A 25582-nucleotide genomic window follows, 5' to 3' on the forward strand; every position below is an offset into this window, starting at 1 on the left:
ATCTAATTTTTTTTTTATTATTAGACTGGAGTTGTGGGTCATTTTAATCCATTCAGGCTGTTATAACAAAATATCAGAGACTAAGTAGCTTATAAAGAAGATTTCCAGTCTTATCAATAGAAATTTATGTCTCACAATTATGGAGGCTGGATGTCCAAGATCAGGGTTCCCACAAGATCAAGTGGGAGTTCGCTTCTGGGTTGCAGACTTTTCATTGTATGTTCACATGGTGGAAGGGGCTAGGAAGCTCTCCGAAGCCTCTTTAAAAAAAAAAAAGATTTTATTTATTTATTTGAGAAAGAGAGAGAATGAGAGATACAAAGCACGAGCAGGAAGAGGGTCAGAAGGAGAAGCAGACTCCCTGCTGAGCAGAAAGCCCGATGTGGGACTTGATCCCCGGACTCCAGGATCATGACCTGAGCTGAAGGCAGTTGCTTAACCAACTGAGCCACCCAGGCACCCATCTGAAGCCTCTTTTATAAGGCACTGGTCCCACTGAACCCTCATGATTTAAGCACCTCCCAAAGGCCTGATCTTTGGCAGTAATATCATTACCTTTGGAATTTAAAATTTCAAGAAATAAATTGTGAGAGGACATAAACATTTGAACCATAGCATGGGTTTTTGGAAAGTAAGATCTCAGAGAAAAAGTGCCATTTTATCACATTATATCAAAATGAGTTATTACTGTTGATATTGAGGTGATTACCTGGCTAAACATACTTTTAAAAATAATTAAAATGCCTGAACTAAGGGACAGATAATGAGAGTAAGTGAACTGCAAATCATGTTTCTTAAATCTATACAAATTGTTTGCTTATTCTGTCACTACTAAGTAAAAGATGTGACAATCTCCTCATATAATTGTGAATGTCTATTTCTTATAATTCTGATCATTTTTTTGCTTTATACATTTTGAGCTTATATTAGCCTCGTGCACATTTAGAATTGCTTCCTGATGAATTTAACATTTTAATATCATAAATCGTACTTCTATCTCTGTACATATAACATTTTTCTTAAAGTCCACTTTTTTATTTATATAACTTCTTAAGCTTACTTTGGTTAGTATTTGCAGCATATATAGTTATTTCAGTCCTTCTACTTTCTACCATTCTGTATCCTTAAGTTTGAGATGTATCTTTTCAAACTAGCATATAGTAGTGTTTTATGTGTTACTTAGTCTGTGAATTATTGTCATTTATTTGTGGTGGGAATATTTAACATAATTATTCATAGATGTGAATCTGCGTATACTACCTTAACAAGTGCTATATATCCCTTTTTTGCCATACTATTTTTCTCTACTTCATCTTTCATTAGCTATAAAATTCTAATTATTCCATTTTCTCCTGTATTTGTTTGTTATATAAATTATTTTGCTAAAATTGTGGTTATAACCCCAAAGATGTAAACATACATCTTTTGATACATCAAAGGTTAATTATTTTACTTTATATAATTACCTTTTTCACATATATGTTTGTTACCTCTTGCCTCACTTATCTGCTATTGTTGCATATATTTTAATTCTAGAGATTTTCAAACCCAAAGACATTATTATTGTTATTGTTGTTGTTTATAAAGGCAATATTCATTTAGATTTAGCCTCACAATTACTCTGCTTTTACTTTTCAGTTTTTTCTGTCTTTTCTGAACTTCCATCTAGAATATTTCTCTGATGCCTGAAAATCACCTTTTATTATTATTCCTTAGAGCATGTATACAAATGCTAAAGTTTTTTAATCCTTGTCTTTATTTCAGAGTTATTTCTTGAAATATTTTTTTCTATGTTGAATTCTAGATTGACAGATACTTTCATCAATTTATATAAATAATTCCCTTGCATCTTGGTTTCTTGGCTTTTGTTGAAGTCACTGTCAATCTAATTGTTTGATATTATATATCTTTTTTTTTTAATCTGGGTGCTTTTTTAGGTTAATCTCTTTGTGCTCCGATTTCAGGAGTCTTATTATAATATGCCTAAAAGTGGATTTACTTTTCATTAATCTTGTTTTGTGTTTAGAGGTCTCCTTGAATTTGTGATGATGATCTTTGTCAACTTCACACACACACAAATTTGGTCAAATACTGCTTCTACCTTATTCTCTATTCTCTCCACTGAGATTCAAACGATATGTCTATTATACCCTTTTACCATATCCCTATGTCTTACTCCCATTTCTCTATTTCACATCATTTCCATTTGTTAATCTCAGTATTTTCTTCTGACCCATCTTCTAGTTTATTTCCTTTTTCAGCTATGTTTCATCTAAGTTTTAATTTTGGTTTTAATATTTCCATTTGGATCTTTTGGGTCATTTTAGAGTTTTCAGTTGCTAAAGAATTTTTTTTTTTATTTTTTCTTTGCAAAACGTTAGTAACATGTTAAGCATAATTATTTTAAAGTATTTTTCATAACTTTGCTGCTAGAATGATGATAGTTTAACTCCCTGCACTGATAACCTGTGACTCTGCCCTATTTTCTATTATTTCTCCTGATTTTTGTTCATCTCATTTTTTTTAACTCATGTCATGTTAGTTTTGATTGAGAGCTAGGTACTACTTATAAAATATTCTGAAATAATTTGATGTGATCTCTTTTAGTAGATGATTCACATTTGTTTCTTACAGGTGGGTAGGTGTACTAGCACTTCACGATAACTTTTATTCAATAGGATTTTTGCCTCATAGAAGATTTAAGAGTTTATTCCCTGGGAATAATTAGATCTGATATAAAATACTAGGTCTGCTTCTTTGGACCATTTCTATAGCATCTCTAAGCCAACACTTTTGTTTTCTTCTGTTGTTTGTAAAATGGAGATAATAACGGCATCTTCATCTTAGCACTGACATAAAGGTTTTACCGCAGTTTGAAAGATTGCTAGTACTCAAAAATATTAGGTAATTATTTTTATTACTATTGATGATGATTATTATTCTTTGGTCAATAGGGGTTGAATCAGATATTCATGCTGAAACTGAACTGGAAATTTTGAGTTCTAAAGTTATAAACACAGCCCAGTAACTAGGAGACATAAGAATGGATATTAACGTAAATAGCTTTATATTTTTCCATTATTTCTAATAAAATACAAAAAAAAAGCCAAGTAGGTTCCTGTGCAGTTATGAATGTATTTACACTCTGTCAATCTGCCTGATCTTCTCTTGTTCTCTGTTGAGATATATCTTTCTTCTTTTTCCTAAAATGGCTCTGTATCTCCCTAGCATAACTTTTGTTTATATGAGTAACAACTATAATTAATACTGTGTTTTATGGAACTAAGATGGATATGGTTTAATAAAAAATAATAAATTATTTGAGGTAACTAGAAATAGATAACACAGCAGATGTTCAACCTACATACTAAAAATATACCTCTTCTCCTGGATAATTTACTATAGTTTTAGATAGTTATAAATATCAGTTAAATACTGGGTTTCCAATTAGTAGTACACTTACGAAGTTAACCGAAAAGGTGAAAATTCTAATGTTTCTACTGGGCCACTGTGACACTGATGCATTTTTAAAGTTTTAACCATTTCTAAAGAAATTGAATTAAAATCTTAGTCAACTGCAAAGGAACTATAGAGAAAGTACACTTGGAAGAGATTAATGAAATTTATAACTTTGAGGTTAATTTGTTTTTAATAGACCTAGAGAAAAATTCAACCCAAAACTCTATGAAGAGTAACAGTGTATTTTTGTCAGTATTAATAAGAAAACTGGGACTCTGATTCTTTTCCAATTCACCTAGTCATACTAATGGAGTTGTGCTTCAGTACTACATCTTTACACTGTACCACAGTATCTCTTCTTCTGAATATTATCCCCTTATAGAATACAGTTATGCCCCAATTTGTCCTCCTAAGTAGCTACTCATTGCTGATTTACAGAAAACTGTCTTTGTTCTTCACTCATGTTATACTATGTTTTTTTTCTCTTTGTTTGGTTTTCATTTTGGCCTAAACTGAGTTTGCCAAGTAAGAGGGAAAAAACTGGGTCTCAAAGAGGCAAGTGACTTGACACAATATGGATCCAATAGTACCTTCCATGACAAAAGTTTTTAGTTTAATATCTATAAATGACTTACATGAGCAAAATAAATCATTTGATGAAAAAAGAAGCTGTCATGATCTAGAATTATTATTTAAAAGTTAAATAATATAATGACTGAGATTTGCTTTAAAATATTTCAGGACAAAGGAGGTTGAAGGAAATAGATGGAATAAAATTGGGAAGATGCTGGTAACCATAACTGTTGATCCTGGATTAAGCCCACATGAGCATTCATATACTACTCTTTCTACTTTGGTGTATGTTTAAAATTTTTCATAACACAAAAGTTATTTCCAAATGCCACCATGAATCAAATTCTCTTTACTATATATCAGAGGCAATATTGTTTGTTGTTTCTTAAATATTTGAACAAAAAATAAAGCAAGGTTCTTATACTTATGATGCACAATCATTTCCATCATGAATTTTTATCATTTACATTGTAAGGTCATTTACAATGACCTTACTTTCAAAACCAATAAGCTTTCACATTAAAAGAAAATATAACAAATAAAAGAAATGAAGAGGCAAGAAAATAAAGTAAAATCTAAGATCACCAACACTGCTTCTCATCCACTTAACCGTCAGAGGATTTGTTCCTGAATGTCATCTAATTTTCATGCTGCTGAGCAGGATCACAAGAGAAATGACACTGAAAGACCAGAACACTGGAGAACTGTCACTATTGTATTAAAGTAAAATAGCCTTTACTTATGCTTTTTCTCAATTTTCCAAACGCAATTTTCGCAGACTATCCAACATACCAGTACATTTTATATCCAGTATTTTTATCCTATTTAAGTTTTCAAAAGTAGATTTGGCAACTCCCAGTGCTTTTTGAATTTAAAAGAAATAAAAGAAAAAGAATCAGGAAAAAAAACTAAACCAAATATTACTAATTGCATATAGAGAGCATAATCTAGACTCAAAATGACATTCGACTGAAAATGCCCTCTACAGATGCTAAAATTGCTCTCTCATAACCATTTTTCCTCAGTCTGTAGAAAATCATGATGTTTCAAGTGCAGTGATATATAAGTGCAATGATGACTAGTGCTGACACAGTAAAAAACATATAAACTGCTTGAAATTGGCCAAAGAAATTGAAGATAACCAGCCCATTCAAGCCCCTCCACTTCATACTCCCTTCTTTTCACTGTGCATGTAGATTGAATGTAAAATAACCCAAATGGAAAGCTCCATCTAAACCTACTGGGCAATATGAAATAATTGTTAAATGCTGGATGTGTCAATCACAACTGCTAAACTTTTGAACAGCAGTAACTTGAATTAGAGGACAAAATTAAGTAATCATCATAATGTCTTCAAAGTGTTCCTTGGGCTGACAGTTGTATACACATCCTCCTCATCAGTGTCAAGGAAGTTTACAAATCTCCTAAAAAAAAAAAAAAAAAAAAATGCCCCTGCACAGCAGGGTTGACCAGAAAGGAAGCAGGGAGCTTTCACCATTCATTATATGAATGAGAATTTTAAAACATTTGCATATCTGCATTGTTTCAATTTCAAGCTTGAAATTCTGTCTTTAGTTCATCTTTGGGAAATTGGTAGTTTACTTAAATACTTAACACTTAAACTCATAAAGCAAGACTTTCTTGCAAAAGCAAGTCAAGACACAGGCATACCTCAGAGATACTGTAGTTTGGTTCTAGACAACTGCAATAAGCAAATATCACAACAAAGTGAGTCAAAAGAATATTTTGGCTTCCCAGTGCATATAAAAGTAATGTTTACATTGCATGTAGTCTACTAAATGTGCAATAGCATTATGTCTAAAATACAATGTACATACCTTCATTAAAAAATACTTTGTTGCTAACAATTTGCTAACCATCATCTGAGCTTTCAGCAAGTCATAATCTTTTTTGCTAGTGGGGGGTGTTGCCTTGATGTTGCTGGCTGCTGACTGCTCAGGGTGCTAGCTGCTAAAGACTGGGGTGGCTGTGGCAATTTCTTAAAATGAGACAACAATGAGGTTTGTCACATCAAGGGAGTCTCCCCTCACAGATGATTTCCAAATAGCATGTGATACTGTTTGATAGTATTTTATCCACAGTAGTACTTCTTTCAAAATTTTAGTCAGTCCTCTCAAAACTTGTCACTGCTTTATCACCTAAGTTTACATAATGTTCTAAATCCATTGTCATTTCAATATTCTTCACAGCATCTTCAGCAAGAGTAGATTCCATCTCAAGAAACTCCTTTCTTTGTTCATCCATATGAAGCAACTCCTCATCTGTTCAAGTTTTATCATGAGATGGCAGCAATTCAGTCCCATCTTTAAGCTCCACTTCATTCTAGTTCTCTTGCTATTTCCACCACATCTCCAGGGACTTCCTCCCCTGAAGTTGTGAACACCTCAAAGTCATTGAAGAGGGTTGGGATCAATTTCTTCCAAACTCCTGTTCATGTTGATACTTTTACCTCTTCCCCTGAATCATGATATTCTCAATGGCATCTAGAATGGGGAATCCTTTCCAAAAAAATTTCAAGTTACTTTGCCCAGATCCACCAGAGAAATCATTATTTATGGCAGCTATAGCCTTACAAAATGTATTTCTTAAGTAATAACACTTGAAAGTCAAAAATACTCCTTGATCTATGGTCTGCAGAATGGGTGTTGTTAGGAGGTATGAAAATAAAATTAACCTTGTTGTATGTCTCCAACAGTGCTCTTGACTGACCAAGTGACCTGTCAATGAGCAGTAATATTTTGAAAATAATTTGTTTTTCTGAGCAGAAATTCTCAACAGTGGGCTTAAAATATTCAGTAAACCATGTTGTCAACAAATGTGCTGTCATCAAGGCTTTGTTGCTCCATCTTAAGAGCACAGGCAGAGTTAATTTAGCATAATTCTTAAGGACCCTAGGATATCTGAAATGGTAAATGAGCACTGGCTTCAACTTAAAGTCACTAGCTGCATTAGCCCCAACCAAGACAGTCAGCCTGTCCTTTGAATTTTTGAAGCCAGGCATTGACTTTGCCTCTTTAGTTATGAAAGTGGTAGATGGCATCTTCTTCCAATATAAGACCGTTTTGTCTACATTGAAAATCTGTTTAGTATAGCCACCTTCATTAATTATTTTATTTAGATTTTCTGGATAACTTGTTACAACTTCTACATCATTGCTTGCTACTTCACTTTGCACTTTTATGCTATGGAGATGGCTTCTTTCCTTAAACCTCATGAACCAACCTCTGCTATCTCCAAACTTTTCTTCTGCAGCTTCCTTTCCTCTCTCAGCCTTCACAGATTTGAAGAGAGTTAGGACCTTGCTCTGGATTAGGCTTTGTTTTAAGGATTGTCATGGCTGGTTTGAACTTCTATCCAGACAAATAAAACTGTCCATATCAGCAATAGACTACTTCATTTTATTATCAACCGGAGTAGCACTTTTAATTTCCTTCAAGAGCTTTTCCTTTGCATCACAACTTGGCTAACTATTTGGTGCAAGAGGTCCAGCTTTTGACCTATCTCAGCTTTTGACATGCCTTTCTCACTAAGCTTAATCATTTCTAGCGTTTGATTTAAAGTAAGAGATAAATAACCCTTCCTTTCATTTGAACACTTAAAGGCCACTGTAGAATTATTAACTGATCTAATTTCAATATTGCTTTGTCTCAGGAACAGGGAAGCCCAAGGAAATGGAGAGAGATAGGAGAAGGCCAGTTGGTGGAGCAGTCAGAACACACAATTTATTGACTAAAGTTCACCTTCCTATATGGGTGTGGTTTGTGGCACCTCAAAACAAGTACAATAGCAACATCAAAGATCACTGATCACAGATCACCATAACAAATATAATGGTGAAAAAGTTGGAAATATTGTGAGAATCACCAAAATGTGACACAGAGACATGAAGTGAGCAAATGTTGGGAAAATGGCACTGATAGACTTGCTTGATGAAGGATCACCACAAACTTTCAGTTTGTAAAAAACACAGTATCCATAAAGTATGATAAAGTGAAGCACAATATATTCTTTCAGTTCCTTCCTGTCCTGAAAGCTCTTTATCTCTCCATCCGTTCTGAATGACAGTCTTGCTGGGTAAACTATTCTTGGCTGCATGTTCTTTTCATTTTGTACCCTGAAAATGTTCAACATCATTAGCCATCAGGGAAATACAAATCAAAACCACCTTACACAGTTAGAATGGCCAAAATTAACAACAAATGTTGGTGAGGATGTAGAGAAAAGGGAACTCTCTTATACTGTTGGTGGGAATGCAAGCTGGTGCAACCACTCTAGAAAACAGTATGGAGGTTCCTCAAGACATTAAAAATAGAGCTACCCTATGACCCAGCAATTACACTACTAGGTGTTTACCCCAAAGATACAGATGTAGTGAAAAGAAGGGGCACATGCACCCCAATGTTCATAGCAGCAATGTCTGCAATAACCAAACTGTGGAAGGAACCGAGATGCTCTTCAACAGATGAATGGATAAAGAAGATGTGGTCCATATATACAATGGAATATTACTCAGCCATCAGAAAGGATGAATACCCACCATTTGCATCAACATGGATGGAACTGGAGGGGATTATGCTAAGTGAAATAAGTCAAGCAGAGAAAGACAAAATCATATGGTTTCACTCATATGTGGAACATAAGCAATAGCGTGGAGGACCACAGGGGAAGGGAGGGGAAACTGAATGGGAAGAAATCAGAGAGGGAGACAAACCATGACAGACTCTGGACTCCGGAAACAAACTGAGGGTTACAGAAGGGAGGTGGGTAGGGGGATGGGGTAACCAGGAAATGGGTATTAAAGAGGGCACGTGCTGTGATGAGCACTGGGTGTTATACACAACTAACGAATCATTGAACACTACATCAAAAACTTATGATGAACATAATAAAAAATAAATAAGTAAATAAAAATTAAAATAAAAAAAGTGAAGCACAATAAAATGAGGTATACCTGTATTCGTTTCTTTTCTATCCTAGGATTTTAGGGGAAAAAGTTATTTATAGATGAACCAGAATAAACATGATAATTGACACACAAAATCACACAGTATTTGGATAAGTCAATAAGCCCAATCTTAAACTAGATAAATGAGAAATGTTGTGTAAATATAACATTGTTCTGTTTATGCTGACATAAAAAGGGAAATATGGTTTTTAAAGGGCCCAGTTTAAAATGAACTACCTTCCAGGAGTGTGTTGGCACCAACTGACTCACCAAGGGCAACTGTTAAATTATCAGAAATTTTGTGAGTTAAGAATAAGTTTTAAACACATCCATTATTAAAATTAAATTATATAAATTCAAATCTTATTAATAAGAAATCTAATAAATACCCAAAAGCCATCACTTCCAAATTATTTTTCTACATTTTACTATTATTTATGCCCTTGAGATTTTTTTATTGAAGTATATATGACATAAAATATTATGTTAATTTTTTTTAAGATTTTATCTATTTATTTGACAGAGTGAGACACAGCGAGAGAGGGAACACAAGCAGGGGGAGTGGGAGAGGGAGAAAGCCTGCTTTCTCATGACCTGAACTGAAGGCAGATGCTTAATGAGCCACCCAGGCACCCCATTATATTAGTTTTAGATGTACAACATAGTGATTTAAAAATTCTCTGCATCACTCAGTACACCACAATAAGTTTCATCATGTTATTACAATATTATTCATTATATTCCCTACTCTGTACTATGTATACTGAGATTCTGTATGCTTATTGTGCTATATGGTGGGAATATTATAATGGTGTGCTACTGCACATCTCTTCCCAACTCCATGTTCATACCAACATGACATCATGTCTGTAGGTTGAAATAGAACATGATGGGATTATGTCAAACATGTATATCAACAAACACTACATGTCAGTGCTGTTTTTTCTTAAAGAACTTGCTATCATTTATCCACACATCACTGTATATTGAATTTAAAGAATAAAATAAACATTAGTACACATAAAAGAGATTATATATGTACAAAAGGTAAAAAAAAATCTATGTTCTATTACATTACTTTTACAAATTCTTATTTGACACCTCAATCAAGGGAGGAATTATTTTATTTAATCATATATCTATATAGGAATCTAGTTTGTATGTTTTTCTAGGTTGGAATGGTGATAAGCAATGTATTATGGGCAGGAGAAAATCTGACATTTATTTTAATTTTTTTAGAAAAACACTCCTGGGGTACCTGGGTGGCTCAGTCGGTTAGGCATCTGACCCTTGATCTCGGCTTGGGTCTTGATCTCAGGGTCATGAGTTTGAGCCCTGCATTGGGCTCCACACCCAGCGTGGAGTCTGCTTGAGATTCTCTCCCTCTCATTCTGCCTTTCCCCCTGCTCACACATGCTCTCTCTCTCTAATAAATAAAATCTTAATAATAATTATAAAGAAAGAAAGAAAGAAAAGAAAAACACACACAATTTCAATTAGTAAGTCATTTCTAGGTATATTTACACCAACAAATTCCTATTTATGTCTAACATTTAAGCTCACTGACGGTTAAAACATAATGTCTGCACACAAATAAATGGTTATTTTGGTAGCCCTCGATAAGGAATCTACCTATTTGCAAAGTACTCCATATTTTGTACATGAACCCAAAGGTACGAAATAACCTGAAAATAGTATAAAACTGAATAAAAATTCAGAGTATTTGGTATGGAGGAAAGTTATAGAGTAGAATTCACTGTGAGATAATTTTATGGAATAAGAGGAACTTAAACTCTGCTTTTGTAGCCAGAGTAGAAAAACAGAAGTAAAAGGAATAACCACAGCACCTGGCAGCACCAATACACACAACTGCTGTTACTGCTAAGTAAGCGGCTAGACTGCAGCTACTCATACTCCCAGAGCCACTAGTATTGTAAACAGAAATGTTTTCTACACTGAGAACAGGCTCTTTTTTGGCCTTGGGGAGCAGCCCTGGTTAAATGAAGTCAATAATTATCCGGTCATGGTAAATCTGCAAGAAACTTGCAACTAATAAAATGTAGAAGTGGAATTTAGTAAAAAGATAGTCTGGATAATTAATAGATACATACTGTGGGAAGTTCTAAGTTTAAGATATCATCTCTCAGAAGCTCCCTGGCAAGCTTAAACTCCAGTTGCCCTACTCATGAACACACCATTTATTGTCTTTTCCACCCTCCCTGCTTTACTTCCCTACTCCTTCAACATGATTTCCAGAATTATCTTCGTGCCCCACCCACCAAAAAAAAAAAAAAATCCTTGCACTCAATTCTTTGTCCTAGAATTTTGTTTTCAGGGACTCCAGACTAATATAGAGTCCTCATAGATGTTCAAGACTGAGTGTGGTATGAGAAAAATATATAATTCAGTTGTGACCAATAGCATTTCAGATAAGGTTTTCCATCCTATGTCCATACAATTCTTGGGTTGACTTAGAAGAGAGAAAACTACTTCAAGCATGCAAGCACAGGATCATGAAAACAACTCAATTTAATAAATGTGTATACAGTATCTGCTATATGCACTACAGAAGGCACTGTGGAGGATATCAAAATGAGCCAAGTTGCTCATGGCCATGAAGCATCCAGTTTCCTTCCACTAAAATTCCCAAAAGAGACCATTAAACAGGCCCAAATCGAAAATCGGATTGCTCAAAGGTGATCAAATAACTCTTTTTTAATTACTAAACTCTTAAATGTCAAGCAGAATGTTTATAAAATCCTGACCAGGCCACATAATGAATCAATCTCTCCAATGTCAATGTTAGCTGATACTAACAAATTTGGGGCCATTCCCCAGAACCAAGAATAGAAGGAGATTTTCCTCTGGTGATGGACAGTAATTCACCTAATTATATTTATCATTATAGCCAATCAGGCAATTATCAAATGTGCGGTCCCTTGACAATAGGAACAATACCACTGATTGGCTGCCTGGCCATAATGGTACCCAGTTCTTCAGCTCAAAGGTCAAGGTTCTTTAGAACTTTTCTTATCAAGTTAAAAACTCTTGAAAGCCCTTGCAAATCAATTCAACTACCTACTGACCGATGTTATAAACATCCCCTCACTACCCCACAACCATATCTGTCTCTTGCCAGGTACTTATGCTTAGTATACCTCTTCAGGAGTTCATAAGTATTCCCAACCTACTTTAGTCTAAAGCTACAAATTTTGGAAGTTCATCAAAATACGAGGGTCTCCAGAACTACTCCCCAAAGTAGTTGTTTAGAACAGAGCAGGCAGAGGTGACCAGGATACAAGGGAATGCAAGAGAACAACCATGGTTAGAATACCAATGAACATGTCATTACCCATACATTGTGCTTTCTCTGTGAAATTAAGCAATATTCAATTTCCCAGAAGCTGAAGTTACATAATGTAATCTCTGGAGCAAGTTAATTTTTATATTTTAATTACTTCCCATTCTGCTATAAAATCACCATCCAAGTACATTAAAGCATATCTATATGAAAAGAATACTGGGAATGCTAAATAGTCCACTTACAATAAAAGTAAACATCTTAATTTTCATAAAAAAACATTATATCTTTAATTAGACATTAAGAAAAGTGGGAATAACAAGGCAGTTTTTGCCTTTGTCAGAGTGACTTGGGTACCTCGGGAGAGCCCCAAAACAATGTTGCACACTAGACAACCCCACCCCACAATGCCTAGCTTACTGTATGTGGCACAATTTGGCCCATCTATAGAGTTTAATTTCTGAAAATGATGCCAGAAATATTATGTTGGAATAGAATAAGAGCAATAAATTTTTATACTAAATCTCTACCAAAACAACAATACAATTCATAGAGGTCCATTAGAGATAATTTCTTAAAATAAAAATCAGAAACTACAGTAAATTTCAAGTAGAAAGATACACAGAAAATGCAAATATGTCCTTTTTTAAAGAGCTAATTCTATCTTGCTGGTCTAGTGCTATATATAAGCAACTGCCCATGTCTTTAATTTGGATGGTAACTGAAAGGCCCTTCTAGCTAAAATACCCACTCTGCAGCCTATTTTGGTGTCTAAATTCCCAACTATATTCGCTGCTTCATTGCTCTTGGTCTTATGCATTATATTTGTCATTTTTTTAATTAAAATACTTATAAGAAAGAGAGCATCCTCCCACCATTGGACACCTTAGACTGCAGCTGCTATCTATGGGGATAGTACATTGAGTAAATACTGTGTAGCACTGACAGCATAAAGGATGAAGCAGGAAAGAAAAGCACTCCTGACTCCTTTACCAAGAACCCAGCAGATAACTGATGGCTCTTTTGGAAAGGAGTCCTGATCAACTAGATCAAATACTTCCTCCATCATCCGTTGAGCATCTGACTCTCAATTTCAGCTCAGGTCATGATCACAAGGTCCTGGGATCAAGCCCTGCCTCCAGTTCCACACCCAGCACAGAGTCTGCTTGGGATTCTTGCTCTCCCTGTCCCTCTCTGCCCCTACCCCCAGTCACATTCTCTAAGTAAGTAGGTAAGTAAGTAAATAAATAAAATGTTTTAAAAAAACCCAAATACTTTGGAAAATAGTCAAAACAGATTTAATAAAAATTTAATATTTCCAAAAAATAACAAGTCCTGTTAAATAATTATTTTTTACATATGGTATTTGATAATGGGGGAAAGTAGTCATCTAACCAGATCTCCTATATTTGTATGATGTCTTAAAACAGTACTAATTTTAACAGTTTAAATTATTTAAAGTGATTTTATACTCTGGATCATAGCCTTCAATTGAAAACAATGGGCTAAAGGCCAGTGATTTGGGAGGAAACTCATCCACCCGAGAAAGAGGTGATTATGCCCTTTCTCCTAGATTCATACAAATCAGGGAGTCACTTGGTCAGTCTGAGCACCATCATGGTTGAACAATGTAAACAATCCTTGCCATGCAGTTTGTTGCGTGGTTAAATGAGATGGTGTCTTGTATAATGTTACACATTCAGTGACAGCTAGCTCTTACTATTATCAGGCTATCATTAAACTAAAGAAGGTCAAAAACCAAATTGGAAACTGGAAACTAACAGACATTAAAGGAAGAATTTATAGTGGAAGTACTTAGAATTATTAAGAGAAAGTAAAGATAATGCACATAACAACACTTACGATTTCATACGTATATATACTCATGCACCAAAAGTAGGCAATAAACCAGAAATTGATATGTAATACAGAAGGTAATTACTATTATCCTAATTATTACCAAAATTTAATAGACTAGGACTCATGCTTTTTTTAAATAGCAGGAACAATATAATGGCAGATAATTATTACAATCGAAGAAATCTGGAGATAAATTCCATTACCACCATTTTTTAGCAATTTATTTTCTGGAAAAAAATTCTCTGATACTTGGTAAAAATGGAAATAATAAGAATTTTATGAGGATTAAAGGCCAAAAAAAGTGGAGGTTTGCATAAATAAAGCAGTTAGTAATATTACTTTTGATTCCTTCCATCATTTGGAAGAAATAGATCTACTAGAGAGAAAAGCAAAACAATAAAATAAAACTTGTTTGGAAGTCTCAAAACAGGTACTTTGGAATGAAATAAGTATGAAGACAAAAGGAAAGGGAAATAGAATGGATAATATTGTGGGAATATGCTAAAGACTTAGAAGCCAAATAGAACAGACCAACAAATAAATATATATTTCCCTAGAATATAAAACTGACCTGAAAGCAAGATAAAGTTGTGATGGGAACTTCAAGTCTCAAGCCATCTGCTGGGAGACTAATACTGCTTAATGCCAAGTATGTGATAAATAGTTAATGAATTCAGTACTTGACCTGATGAAATTAGCTTTCCACAATGTTGGAATAGCTGAAACATGAATGTGAACTTGTCAAGAGAGCTGTGTAAATCAACTTCATCCAAACAGGGCATCTCTATCATCAAAACTAAAATGATGTCAATATGAATATCATGCCTCTAATTTTCTCCTTATTGGTGGACCTTTAGAAGAATGTGCATGTCAAATACATAGAACTTGTATATGTATAATAAGATGTGAAAATAAATTTAATCATGATTTTATAAATAACTGTCTAATAAAAGTAGCAATGGAGAAATGCCTATTGGAATTCTCTCTGAAATTGTCAGAGGACAAAAAATGTTTTACAAATGACCATTCATTTATTCATTTAATAACATATATTAATTGGACAGCCACATGCAAAAGAATGAAACTGGACCACTATTTTACATCATACACAAAACTTAACTAAAAATGGATTATAGACTTGAACATAAGACCTGAAATCATAAAAATCCTAGAAAAGAACACAGATGTTAAGCTCCTTGACAAAGATCTTGGTGATGATTTTTTTTAACCTGACACAAAAGCAAAAGCGAAAAAATGCAAAAACAAACATAAGGAATGATATCAAGCTCCTGCACAACAAAGGAAACTATCAACAAAATGAAAAGACAACCTACTGAATGGGAGAAACTATTTTCTTTTTTTTGGGGGGGGGGAGAAACTATTTTCAAATCATACATCTAGTAAGGGGTTATATCCAAAATACATAAAGAACAAATACAACTCAGTAGCAAAACAAAATAAAACAAAACAATCCAAAGGTGGGCAGACAATCTGAATAGACATTTTTCAAAAAAGACATACATTCAGACAACAAGTACATGAAAGGATGCTCAGCTTTACTAATTATCATGCCTAAGTCTCACCTGAGAAAGTAATTGAAGTTTGTTTACGTGTGTGTTCATACCCTGCACTCACACATGGCAAGATAGAGGGGGAGACAGAGGGCAGAGTGGTTCCCAAGGTTCCCAAACTTGTGGTCTCAGGATGCTTTATACTTTGCAAAACAAACAAGCAAGCAAACAAACAAAAAACAACAATAAAAAACCCCAGTAGGTGGTTTATACTTAGACTATCTTTGAAATTTAAACTAAGAAATTTATTTAAAATAACAGTAATAAGGGCGCCTGGGTGGCTCAGTTGGTTAAACGACTGCCTTCGGCTCAGGTCATGGAGCCTGGAGTCCCGGGATCGAGTCCCGCATTGGGCTTCCTGCTCAGCAGTGAGTCTGCTTCTCCTTCGGACCCTCCCCCCTCTCATGCTCTCTCTATCTCATTCTCTCTCTCTCAAATAAATAAATAAATAAATCTATAAAATAAAATAAAATAACAGTAATAAACCCATTACTAATTAACCTTAACAACATATTTTAATCAAAGAACTATATTTTCCAAGACAAAAGAAAAAGTAAGAAATAAAGCAATCCTGAGAAAGAACACAACTGGAGGCATCATACCTTCTGATTTAAAGTTAGAGTAATCAAACAGCATGGTATGGCATAAAAAGACACATAGACCAATGGAACAGAATCGAGAGCTTAGAAATAAATTTATGCATATAGTCAACTAATATTTGACAAGGAAGCCCAGTGAAGAAAAGACAGTCTCTTTAATAAGTGGTGCTAGGAAAACTGGATATGTATATACAAAAGAATGAAACTGAAATCCCTATCTTACACCACTCAAAATGAATTAATGTCTTAAATATAAGACCTGAAACTCCTAGAAGAAAAAATAGGGAGATATCTTGAAATTGGTTTCCACAGTGATTTTTTTGGATATGATACCTAAAATATAAGTAACAAAAGCAAAAATCCACAAGTGGGACCACATCAAACTAAAAAGTTTCTGTATGGCAAAAGAAATGAGCAATGAAATGAAAAGCACCCTATAGAATCAGAGAAAATACTTGCAAACCACATATCTGATAAGGGGTTAATATCCAAAATCACTAATTATCAAGGAAATGCAAACCAAGCCACAGTAAGATATCACCTCACATATATTAGAATGGTTATAATAAAAAAGACAAGACATAACAAGTGCTGGAGAGAATATGGAGAAAAAGAAACCCTCATGAGAAATCCTCACGCACTGTTGATGGGAATTTAAATTGGTGCAGACACTATGGAAAAGAGTTCCTCAAGAAATAACAGAACTATCAGACAATCCAGAAATTCTGAGTATGTATCCATAGGCAATGAAATCACTACTTGAAGAGAGAGAATGTTCACTGTGGCATTACTGACAATAGCCAAGACATGGAAAGAAATTAAGTGGCCATTGATGAATGAATGGATAAAGAAAATGTGGCATGCATACACACACACACACACACACACACACACACACACACACATACACAGTGGAATAATATTCAGCCATACAAAAGAAGAAAATCCTGCCACTAGTGATGATATGGATGGACTTTGAGGGCCTTCAGCTAATGGAATAGAAAAAAAAATCATATTCATAAAAACAGAAAACAGATTGCTAGTTGCCAGAAAGGGGGTCTGAGGAGTGGGGGAAATGGCTGAAAGTGGTCAAAAGGTACAAACTTCCAGTTATAAGATACAGAAGTTCGGAGGATACAATGTACAGCATGGAGACTACAGTTAACACTACTATGCTGTATATTTGAAAATTTCTAAGAGAACAGATCTTCAAAGTTCTCATCACAAAAAATATATATATTGTAACTATGTGAAGTGATGGATGTGTTAACTTATTGTGGTCATTTTACAATATATACATAAATCATTATGTGGTACACCTTAAACTTACACAATGATATATGTCAATTATGTCTCAATAAAGCTGGAAAAAATAAAAATTGCTCTGATATGCTCAATGATTTTTGAAACTTTAAAAAAATCTTAGATTTTGCAACAATTATCATCCTAATTTCTGATATATATTTGATTTTTTACAATGAATTAAAATGCATGTTTTAGGGAAAAAAAGAGAAAAGAGTGGCATTATTTTTAAAGCTTTGGAAACATCTTCTAATTTTGACTTAATAGGAGACAGCTTGATTACTTTATCTGTTCTTTATTCAAACTTTTGCTATGATAGGTTTGGTTGAAGTACATTAAGAAAACCTGCCTCAAAAAGATGAACTTGCGGGCGCCTGGGTGGCTCAGTTGGTTAAGCGACTGCCTTCGGCTCAGGTCATGATCCTGGAGTCCCGGGATCGAGTCCCACATCGGGCTCCCTGCTCGGCAGGGAGTCTGCTTCTCCCTCTGACCCTCTTCCCTCTTGTGCTCTCTATCTCTCATTCTCTCTCTCTCAAATAAATAAATAAAATCTTTTAAAAAAAAAAGATGAACTTGCAACAGGGAAAAGATATTATTTTTTGATAGTACATCAACCGTTGACAAGCAGTAATTTTTTAAAGTCGCTTGGAGTGTGGAATCTACAATTGTGTCAAGGAAACTTCAGATTGTTACATTACAATCTATTGATCTACACTGTACTTTTCAATGGATCTTTTACCACTGCATGATTTTGTAACATTTGCATTGTTCATTTGGAAAATATTACTTTACTGTGGTGTTCAGATCTTTCAAATGTTTACACATTTCATTAGGTAATATTTTTTAATACCATACTTGTTAACAGCATCAGGAATCTAATCATAAAAGTCAGTATGGGGAAGCTGGTAGGCTCACAGTGGTCAGAGCAAGTTATCTAAAAATCCTAATTTTCACTTGAAAGTTCAAATTTTCCCACTGGCAACAAATAGTTGTTTTCCTTGAAGTGACAGGCTCAAATGATTCATTAAAAGAAAGAAAGAAAAATGTCTGTCAAATACTCAAGTCTGACTAAGTATAGTTTGACAGTCTTTCTTTCAAGTAAAAGCAGTACTTCATGAAAAGGAAAGCAGCTAAGGGACTAGCTAGTTCAGGCTCCCACTCGAGTAATTACTCATGTATTTCCTTATGCAATAGAAGAGCTTTTTGTGCATTTCCCATTTTGTCACAAAATATTAGAAAGATGTAAACTCAAGGGCTGAGATTTAATAAAATTAAAAGTTGCTACTACTTTATCAAGGACATTCCTAAGTGAAACTAGCTTTTGGGGTTTTTTTTCTTTTAATAGAAGATGTGTGACAGTAAAGAACACAGTACCTACTAGAACACTCTGTTGCCCCTGTGTTGGTTAATGCTGAGGCACCAGCAGTTTCACACACCATTGCCTTGTGCTCTATCAGTGCAAATGTCAATATAGTGAAAAGGGCAAATCAAGCTTTAGTATTATTATGAAAATAGGTTTTGCCTCATGGACCTCCTGAAAAAGTCTTAGGGATTTCTAGCAGTCCACAACACTTTGAGAATTGTCCTTTAGAGCTCTGGATCTTCATGAGGCTGCATAAGAGCAGCACCTGGGGAACTTTCAAAAACTACCTGCCTTTTGGCTCCACTCCAGATTCACTTAATTGGTCTCTGGGGTGGGGCCTGGCATAGGTATATTTTATATCAGGTAATTCTAATGTAACCTGGGTGAGAACAACTAGTTTAAAGACCAGTAAAAGGGGGGGTGGTGATAATCCACTTCTTTGTGGAAACTAAAGCAGAGTACTTTGTGAAACTGTGAAGAATCTAATGACCTACTGCAGACTTTTTAGCACCTTGAGTCTTCGATTCTTACCCCTAAATCCTGGCATGTCTCCACATATTCTTGAATATAAAATTTCTTTTATAGTGTCTGGAAGACTTGGAGCAAGGAATTCTACAAAATTTTTAACAAAATACAAAGACAGTTCTAAAAATTCAACAATACAGAGGAGTATATGTGAAAAATTATTAAGAGAGCCTCAGGGTCCACCCAAGATAAGAAAAGTTAATGATTCTACATTTTTTTATTTACAAAGGTATATCAGTTTTTCAGTGTTACATAGAATATCTTAAATTGTTTCACTTCTCTAGCCATCAGGTTCCCCCTCCATAAAACAAGAAGTGAGACCTATCTAAGGTTCATCATAGGCCATGAGAGCATCACTTAGTTGGCTTACACACAGTGAAGTGGGTCACTGCACAGTATGGCACTGAGAACCAGGAAACCATTTTTGCCCCTTTCCACAAATTCAAACGGTATTTGTCAAATATCTGTTCACTGTTGGAACTCTATTTGACTTAAGACTTAAAGAAGATTTTAGCCCTTAAAAATAATTTTTTTCTTAGTAATGTTAAACAGGTAGGGGGGATATTTATTTCTCCCCTACAATGAGCAAATTAGAAGCTTTCGCAGTGGAAGTTAAACTAGTCAAGGGGAATGGAATTCATATGCAGTGTACAGCTGACCCCTTCCCAGACAGCCAAGACCTTCTTTGTATAACGCACTGTGTTTGATGTGGGATTACCAAATCAGACCTCTCTCTCTCTCTCTTTCTCTCTCTCTCTCCCCACCCCTCTGTCACCTTCTGTTTTTTAGCTTAGAGAATTTGTATTTAGTTTCATCAAAGTGCTTCCTTTGTGTGGGAAGTACAAATACAGAAGTACCTGAGCCAGAATTTACTAATCATTTAAAGATCATTCAAATGTGGCACATAGTGATCAATTAAGATGATATTTAGTATAACATACTGTACAAATTTTCAATCAATTCAGCATCCTAGTAATATAGGTAACATGTAATTTGAAATCAAATCATTTTTATTTACCCTTATAAAAAAGTACACTCTAGATGGGGGTGAATAATATCTTATAGTTACAACCCTTAGACATATTTTCAATTATTTTCTTTTTTTTAAGATTTTATTTATTTATTTGACAGAGAGAGAGACACAGCACGAGAGGGAACACAAGAAGGGGGAGTGGGAGAGGGAGAAGCAGGCTTCCTGCCAAGCAGGGAGCCCGATGCAGGGCTCGATTCCAGGACCCTGGGATCATGACCTGAGCCAAAGGCAAACGCTTAACAACTAAGCCACCCAGGCACCCCTATTTTCTTCTCTTTTAACTGAACTGTCATTTTTTATTCATCAAAAATTCTTACAATTTATAACATCTATCAAAAGATCTCTAGCTTCTATCTTCTCACTGATATTGGAAATTTCTTGAATGAATGGACTTGGTCGCCCATTTGCTTCCCAAGCACACTGCGTCTGTTCTGCTACTCAAGTGTTTCTATAATACCAATTGGCCCATAAACAACTGGAAAATAGGGGAACCATGAAGCATCATATGAAAATTATAATAATTCGTATGAATCTTTTCTAGGGTAGGGAAAACAAGATGGGAAGTAGCAGGATTAAATTTTGAGCAGTAAAGGAGAGATCCCTTTCAACTGTATTTTAAGAAAGTTTAAACAGACTCCCTACATTCAGGGTTCCCTCTCCGGGGGGTGTACTCACAGTGTGACTCTGAGTTCAAGGAAGTTTGAACTTCCTGCTGTGTCCCCCGCAACTGCAACCCACTGCTCAGCTCTCTACACCTGCACAGGCTCAGTGTCCCCAAGTCAGTATCTCTACTCTGTTGACTTTGTATGGATTAATATGCCAAAAGGCAGTCCTTAGCCACTTCCTGACTGGACTGTCCAAATTATTTCCAAAACTACAATTATTATTATTTATTTTTGGTAATGCTTTCTCCACAAAGTTGCATAGGTTTTGCAAGCTCTGCCCCTCCCCTTTTTCTAAGACGTTCTATTATCTTTACTGGGAGATTTACAAAACACGTGGGTTTTCAGGTTCATGTGCACTGTGTTATGGAGAAATCCCCTATGCCTGTTGTGTTGAGGAAAACAAATGGTGAATATAGGTTAATCTACACTGAATTTTTCCGAGATAATTTATAGTTTAACTTTCAAAAGTGTTTCCTTAAGTCATTTAGTCATCGTGATGCAGCGTCCTTTATTGAAAAGTCTTATCACAATGATGTCTGTGTTTTAATCTACTTATTTTTTGAAGCATTCTCTATCATTGCTTAGACTAAAATTCAGGTTTGAGGTTATTCTTTGTGGTATTAATTTTTCCCCATTTAAAAACACTAAAAATATGCTGAACACTGATAAAAATAAAATAGTCATTCCATATTCAACACAGAATCAATTCTTTCATACATATGTTATTTATTAAATTAAAATCTACTCAAAGTTTCAATCCTGGTGAGATAGCCATTATTTTTCATTATTTTTATTTAAATAAAATATGTCTAAATATAACTCCTTCTTATGAAAATAGCCTATTCCATTTGTGCAAAAATTTTGCAAAAAAGAAATTTTCATGTTTCTAGTCTGGATGAAACTATGCTATTAGACATTTATGATTGTTCTCAAGGTTATATCTTTTTTTTTCTTTTTTTTGCCAAAAGAAGTAGAAAAAAAGCTACATATTGTAAACATTCTCTTTCGCCTCTCTAAAAGGGGAGAAAAAAAGAGAAAAGTAGAAAGGTTGATGGTGCTGTAGAAGAGAAAAAAATACAAATTCTATGCTTAGTGAAAATATGTATGGTGCCCCTGTGAGAGACAAATGGGTTTTAATGAAGCTACAACACTTAAGTTATGAAAGCAGTACTTACAGAGGTTTATTGAACATATTACATCTATTGTTAAATTACTCATGAAAGAGAACTAAGAAATAATGTATCCATTTGCTAAAGCCACCCTGCAGGTGGATCTTGGCCAAGACAGTGAAGTAGATCAATCATGTTCTCCACTTAAAAAAAAAAAAGTGAAAATATATCACATATTTAAGAAATTAAATGTAGGATGATGTGCAGCAGCTGAGGCTGTCTTACCCACCAGAAAGCCTTTAATTGCCTTTCCTGACAGGCAGATCACATGTCTCAGTAGAGTGCTTGGGACCCAGACTGCTAGCTGTGTGCAGCAACCTTACACAGCTCAGAAATCTTGAGATGCCAATTTTTGAACATTCTAACATTTCTGGGATCATAGTGTGTCTTTTGATGCTCTCTCATGATTGTTGTTGAATTGCTACATAATTGGCATTACTGTTCATGTGCAAACTTGGTCATATTTTTATTGCTTCAATTTAGTTTCATGCATTGAGTTTAACTGACATTTACAGTGACTTCTTGCCTGATGTCAAAAGGCTTTATTTTCATACCATCTGTAATGATTAAGAAAGTGCCAACATCAAACTTTTAGAAATAGTGCCAGTGGCTAAAAAGAAAATTTGAGAGCCCAAAATTGAGCATTCTTTAATGAAATGCAGTATTACTAATGCTTTTGAAGACGCAGAAGAGAAAATGTGCAGAAAAATTCTATGTGATAAAAAAGCATGTGTCATACTTTAGTTGGCAACATGTTTTTCTTTCTTAGCATGTACAATAATGGTGCATATTAGCAATGACAGCATAAGGTTCAATAAATACAATATTTTTAAGGAGAAGACTAACAACTGTCAGTAGCAATGGGTTTTCAACAATAGTTAATGATCCCTTTACTTATAGAACTCTAACCTGGTACCATTTGAATTAGCTGTCTCATTTGTAAATTTGAAAAAAGATGATTTTATATTTTTATCATACCCACTGCCTTCAGAATAGGAATATTGCCCTTCTAGGTTCTTGGTTCCTAAAAACCTCCTTGCATTATTAATTGACAAGGTGTGAGAGGATAAAGAAAAGGTTTAGTTAATTTTTAAATCCTCACGAATAAAGAAAATATTCCTCCACACTTTACTAGATGGCTTGCGAAATAAAGTGATGTCAGATAATCTACTAATGTCAACAAAAAAACGATAGATGTGAGAAAAAATGACATTTCTTTAAGAACGTTTTCAGAAAGAGAAACATACCTTTTATGACCTTACATTTATTCAACAATGATATATTAATATTCTATTTGCCAAGAAGAGCTCAAATGTGCCATTACCATACAAATACACCCTAAAATATTTTCTAATGAACTGTAATACTTTTTTTCCAAGGTATATATTCATCCCCGTACCCATAGTAATGAAGTTCTACCTTCCAGAAGAGGAGAAAAATGTATATTGTCCTGACACAATGAGGGGGTAGCAAAAATAAAGCACCAAATATCCCCATGCTCCATTTGGAATATCTAAAGAGTTTCACTGAATATGCAATAAGACCCTCAGAATTTTGATCATCAAGGCCCATGAAGCTGGCAATAAATAAATAAATAAATAAATAAATAAATAAATAAATAAATAAAACAATGGTATCCTATGATTTTTCCCAGGCATTCTCTGCAAATAGTAAGAATGAGGTGAATCTTTTGGTATCATACAACTCTCAAATTCCTGAGAAAATACTTCAGTGTTTAAATATCAAAACCATCTCTAGTTGGCAACTTAAAAGTTCCCTGTTCAACTTCCTGAAAAGAAGCTCGGCAATATATTCCTGCATGGTTTCTTAGGTTGAACAAGGGAAGAACCATGAGGTAACTTCACATGGTGGTAACAAACTTTAATGAGCATTTAGTTGGCTCTGTGCATGGAATCAAGATCTAAATAAAACAAATGCCCCTACAGACATCAAGATTTTTGAGATTTATAAACATTGGATTATTATGTTGTATACCTGAAATTAACATAATGGTATATGTCAATTATACCTAAATTTAAAAAAAAAAGAATTTTTAGATTTAGATACTGAAACATCTTTCTCTGTGACTACTCCACAGAACTGGAATGCCCTGCCACCCAAAATTTGGTTCAATATAGACAATGATGATACCACACACTTGCCGAGAGAGTACAAAACTAGAGAAAGCATTATTATGGCTCTCAAGCAGGTCTGAAAACGCCTTAAGAGAGCAAGAAAGGAGACTGGATTGAGATTTTTACAAGGGCTGGAGCAAGGACTGACCTGAGGGCTCCCATGCATGGTTTGGACTTCCTGCCTGCACTAAAGGAGGGGGCGCCTGGGATTATTTACTAGCTCTCCAAGATGTGGGGCTAAAGAGGAAGGACAGGTGAGGCTTAAAAGTTGTCAGCAAACACCAAAACATGGACTCCAACTGCTTATTACACTTTCCTCATTCTTTACAACTTAAATTCTCAGACCAAACCCAGACTAAACCCTTCAGTTTGACTAATAATACTTCATTTGTGGACTACTGTCCATTTCTTCCTTCTTTGGCTTAATGGTTTTATAGATGTCCTTGTTATCAGAGTCCAGTTAGGAAATCAAAGTCACAGCAAGTAGCTCAACAGAGGGAATTTAATGTAAGTAACTAGTTACAGAAGTAATAGAATCACTAAGAAGCCAATCTACAGTTGGTGGGAAAGCCAGAAATTAGGAACGACACGGAGCTAGAACCATGGCAGAGGCTACACTGAGGAAGTAGGAACTACAGAGGTGATGCTGTCTATTATGCACCTAGAACCAGGCAGGGACACTGACAGAAACAAAGAACAAAGATGGATCTGCTGTGAAGCCATGGAAACTTAAGCCTCAGGGCCCCTGAAAAGGACCTTAGCAATGTATTTATATGGTCCTGAGTTGTGAAAATGTTAAGAATAAGAAATTTAATAGGGCATATTAACTGCAGTTGGTTAAGACCATGATCTATTTCCATTCTAATTTTCCCATCATCACATGTCCCTCATGTTATGTAACATGGGAGTAGCTACCAGAATTTGAACCCGACTAAGGGGCAGTAGTAGAACTGGAGATACAATTAAAAAGCTCTCAGTGAGATACAGTGTGTGGCTTGAAGTCACTTTTCATGTATAGTGAAATTATTCCTGTCCATCCTGGTATAAAATTGGCCTCTAGA

The 25582-nt window shown here is 34.8% G+C and overlaps 1 pseudogene; it reads right to left on the reverse strand.

Moving 5' to 3' along the window:
* Positions 1-5923: 5923 nt before the first annotated feature.
* On the reverse strand, positions 5924-13365 carry LOC118357050 (annotated as a pseudogene).
* Positions 13366-25582: the final 12217 nt, after the last annotated feature.

Source organism: Zalophus californianus, chromosome 1, assembly GCF_009762305.2.
Source record: "Zalophus californianus isolate mZalCal1 chromosome 1, mZalCal1.pri.v2, whole genome shotgun sequence".
NCBI lineage: Eukaryota > Metazoa > Chordata > Mammalia > Carnivora > Otariidae > Zalophus > Zalophus californianus.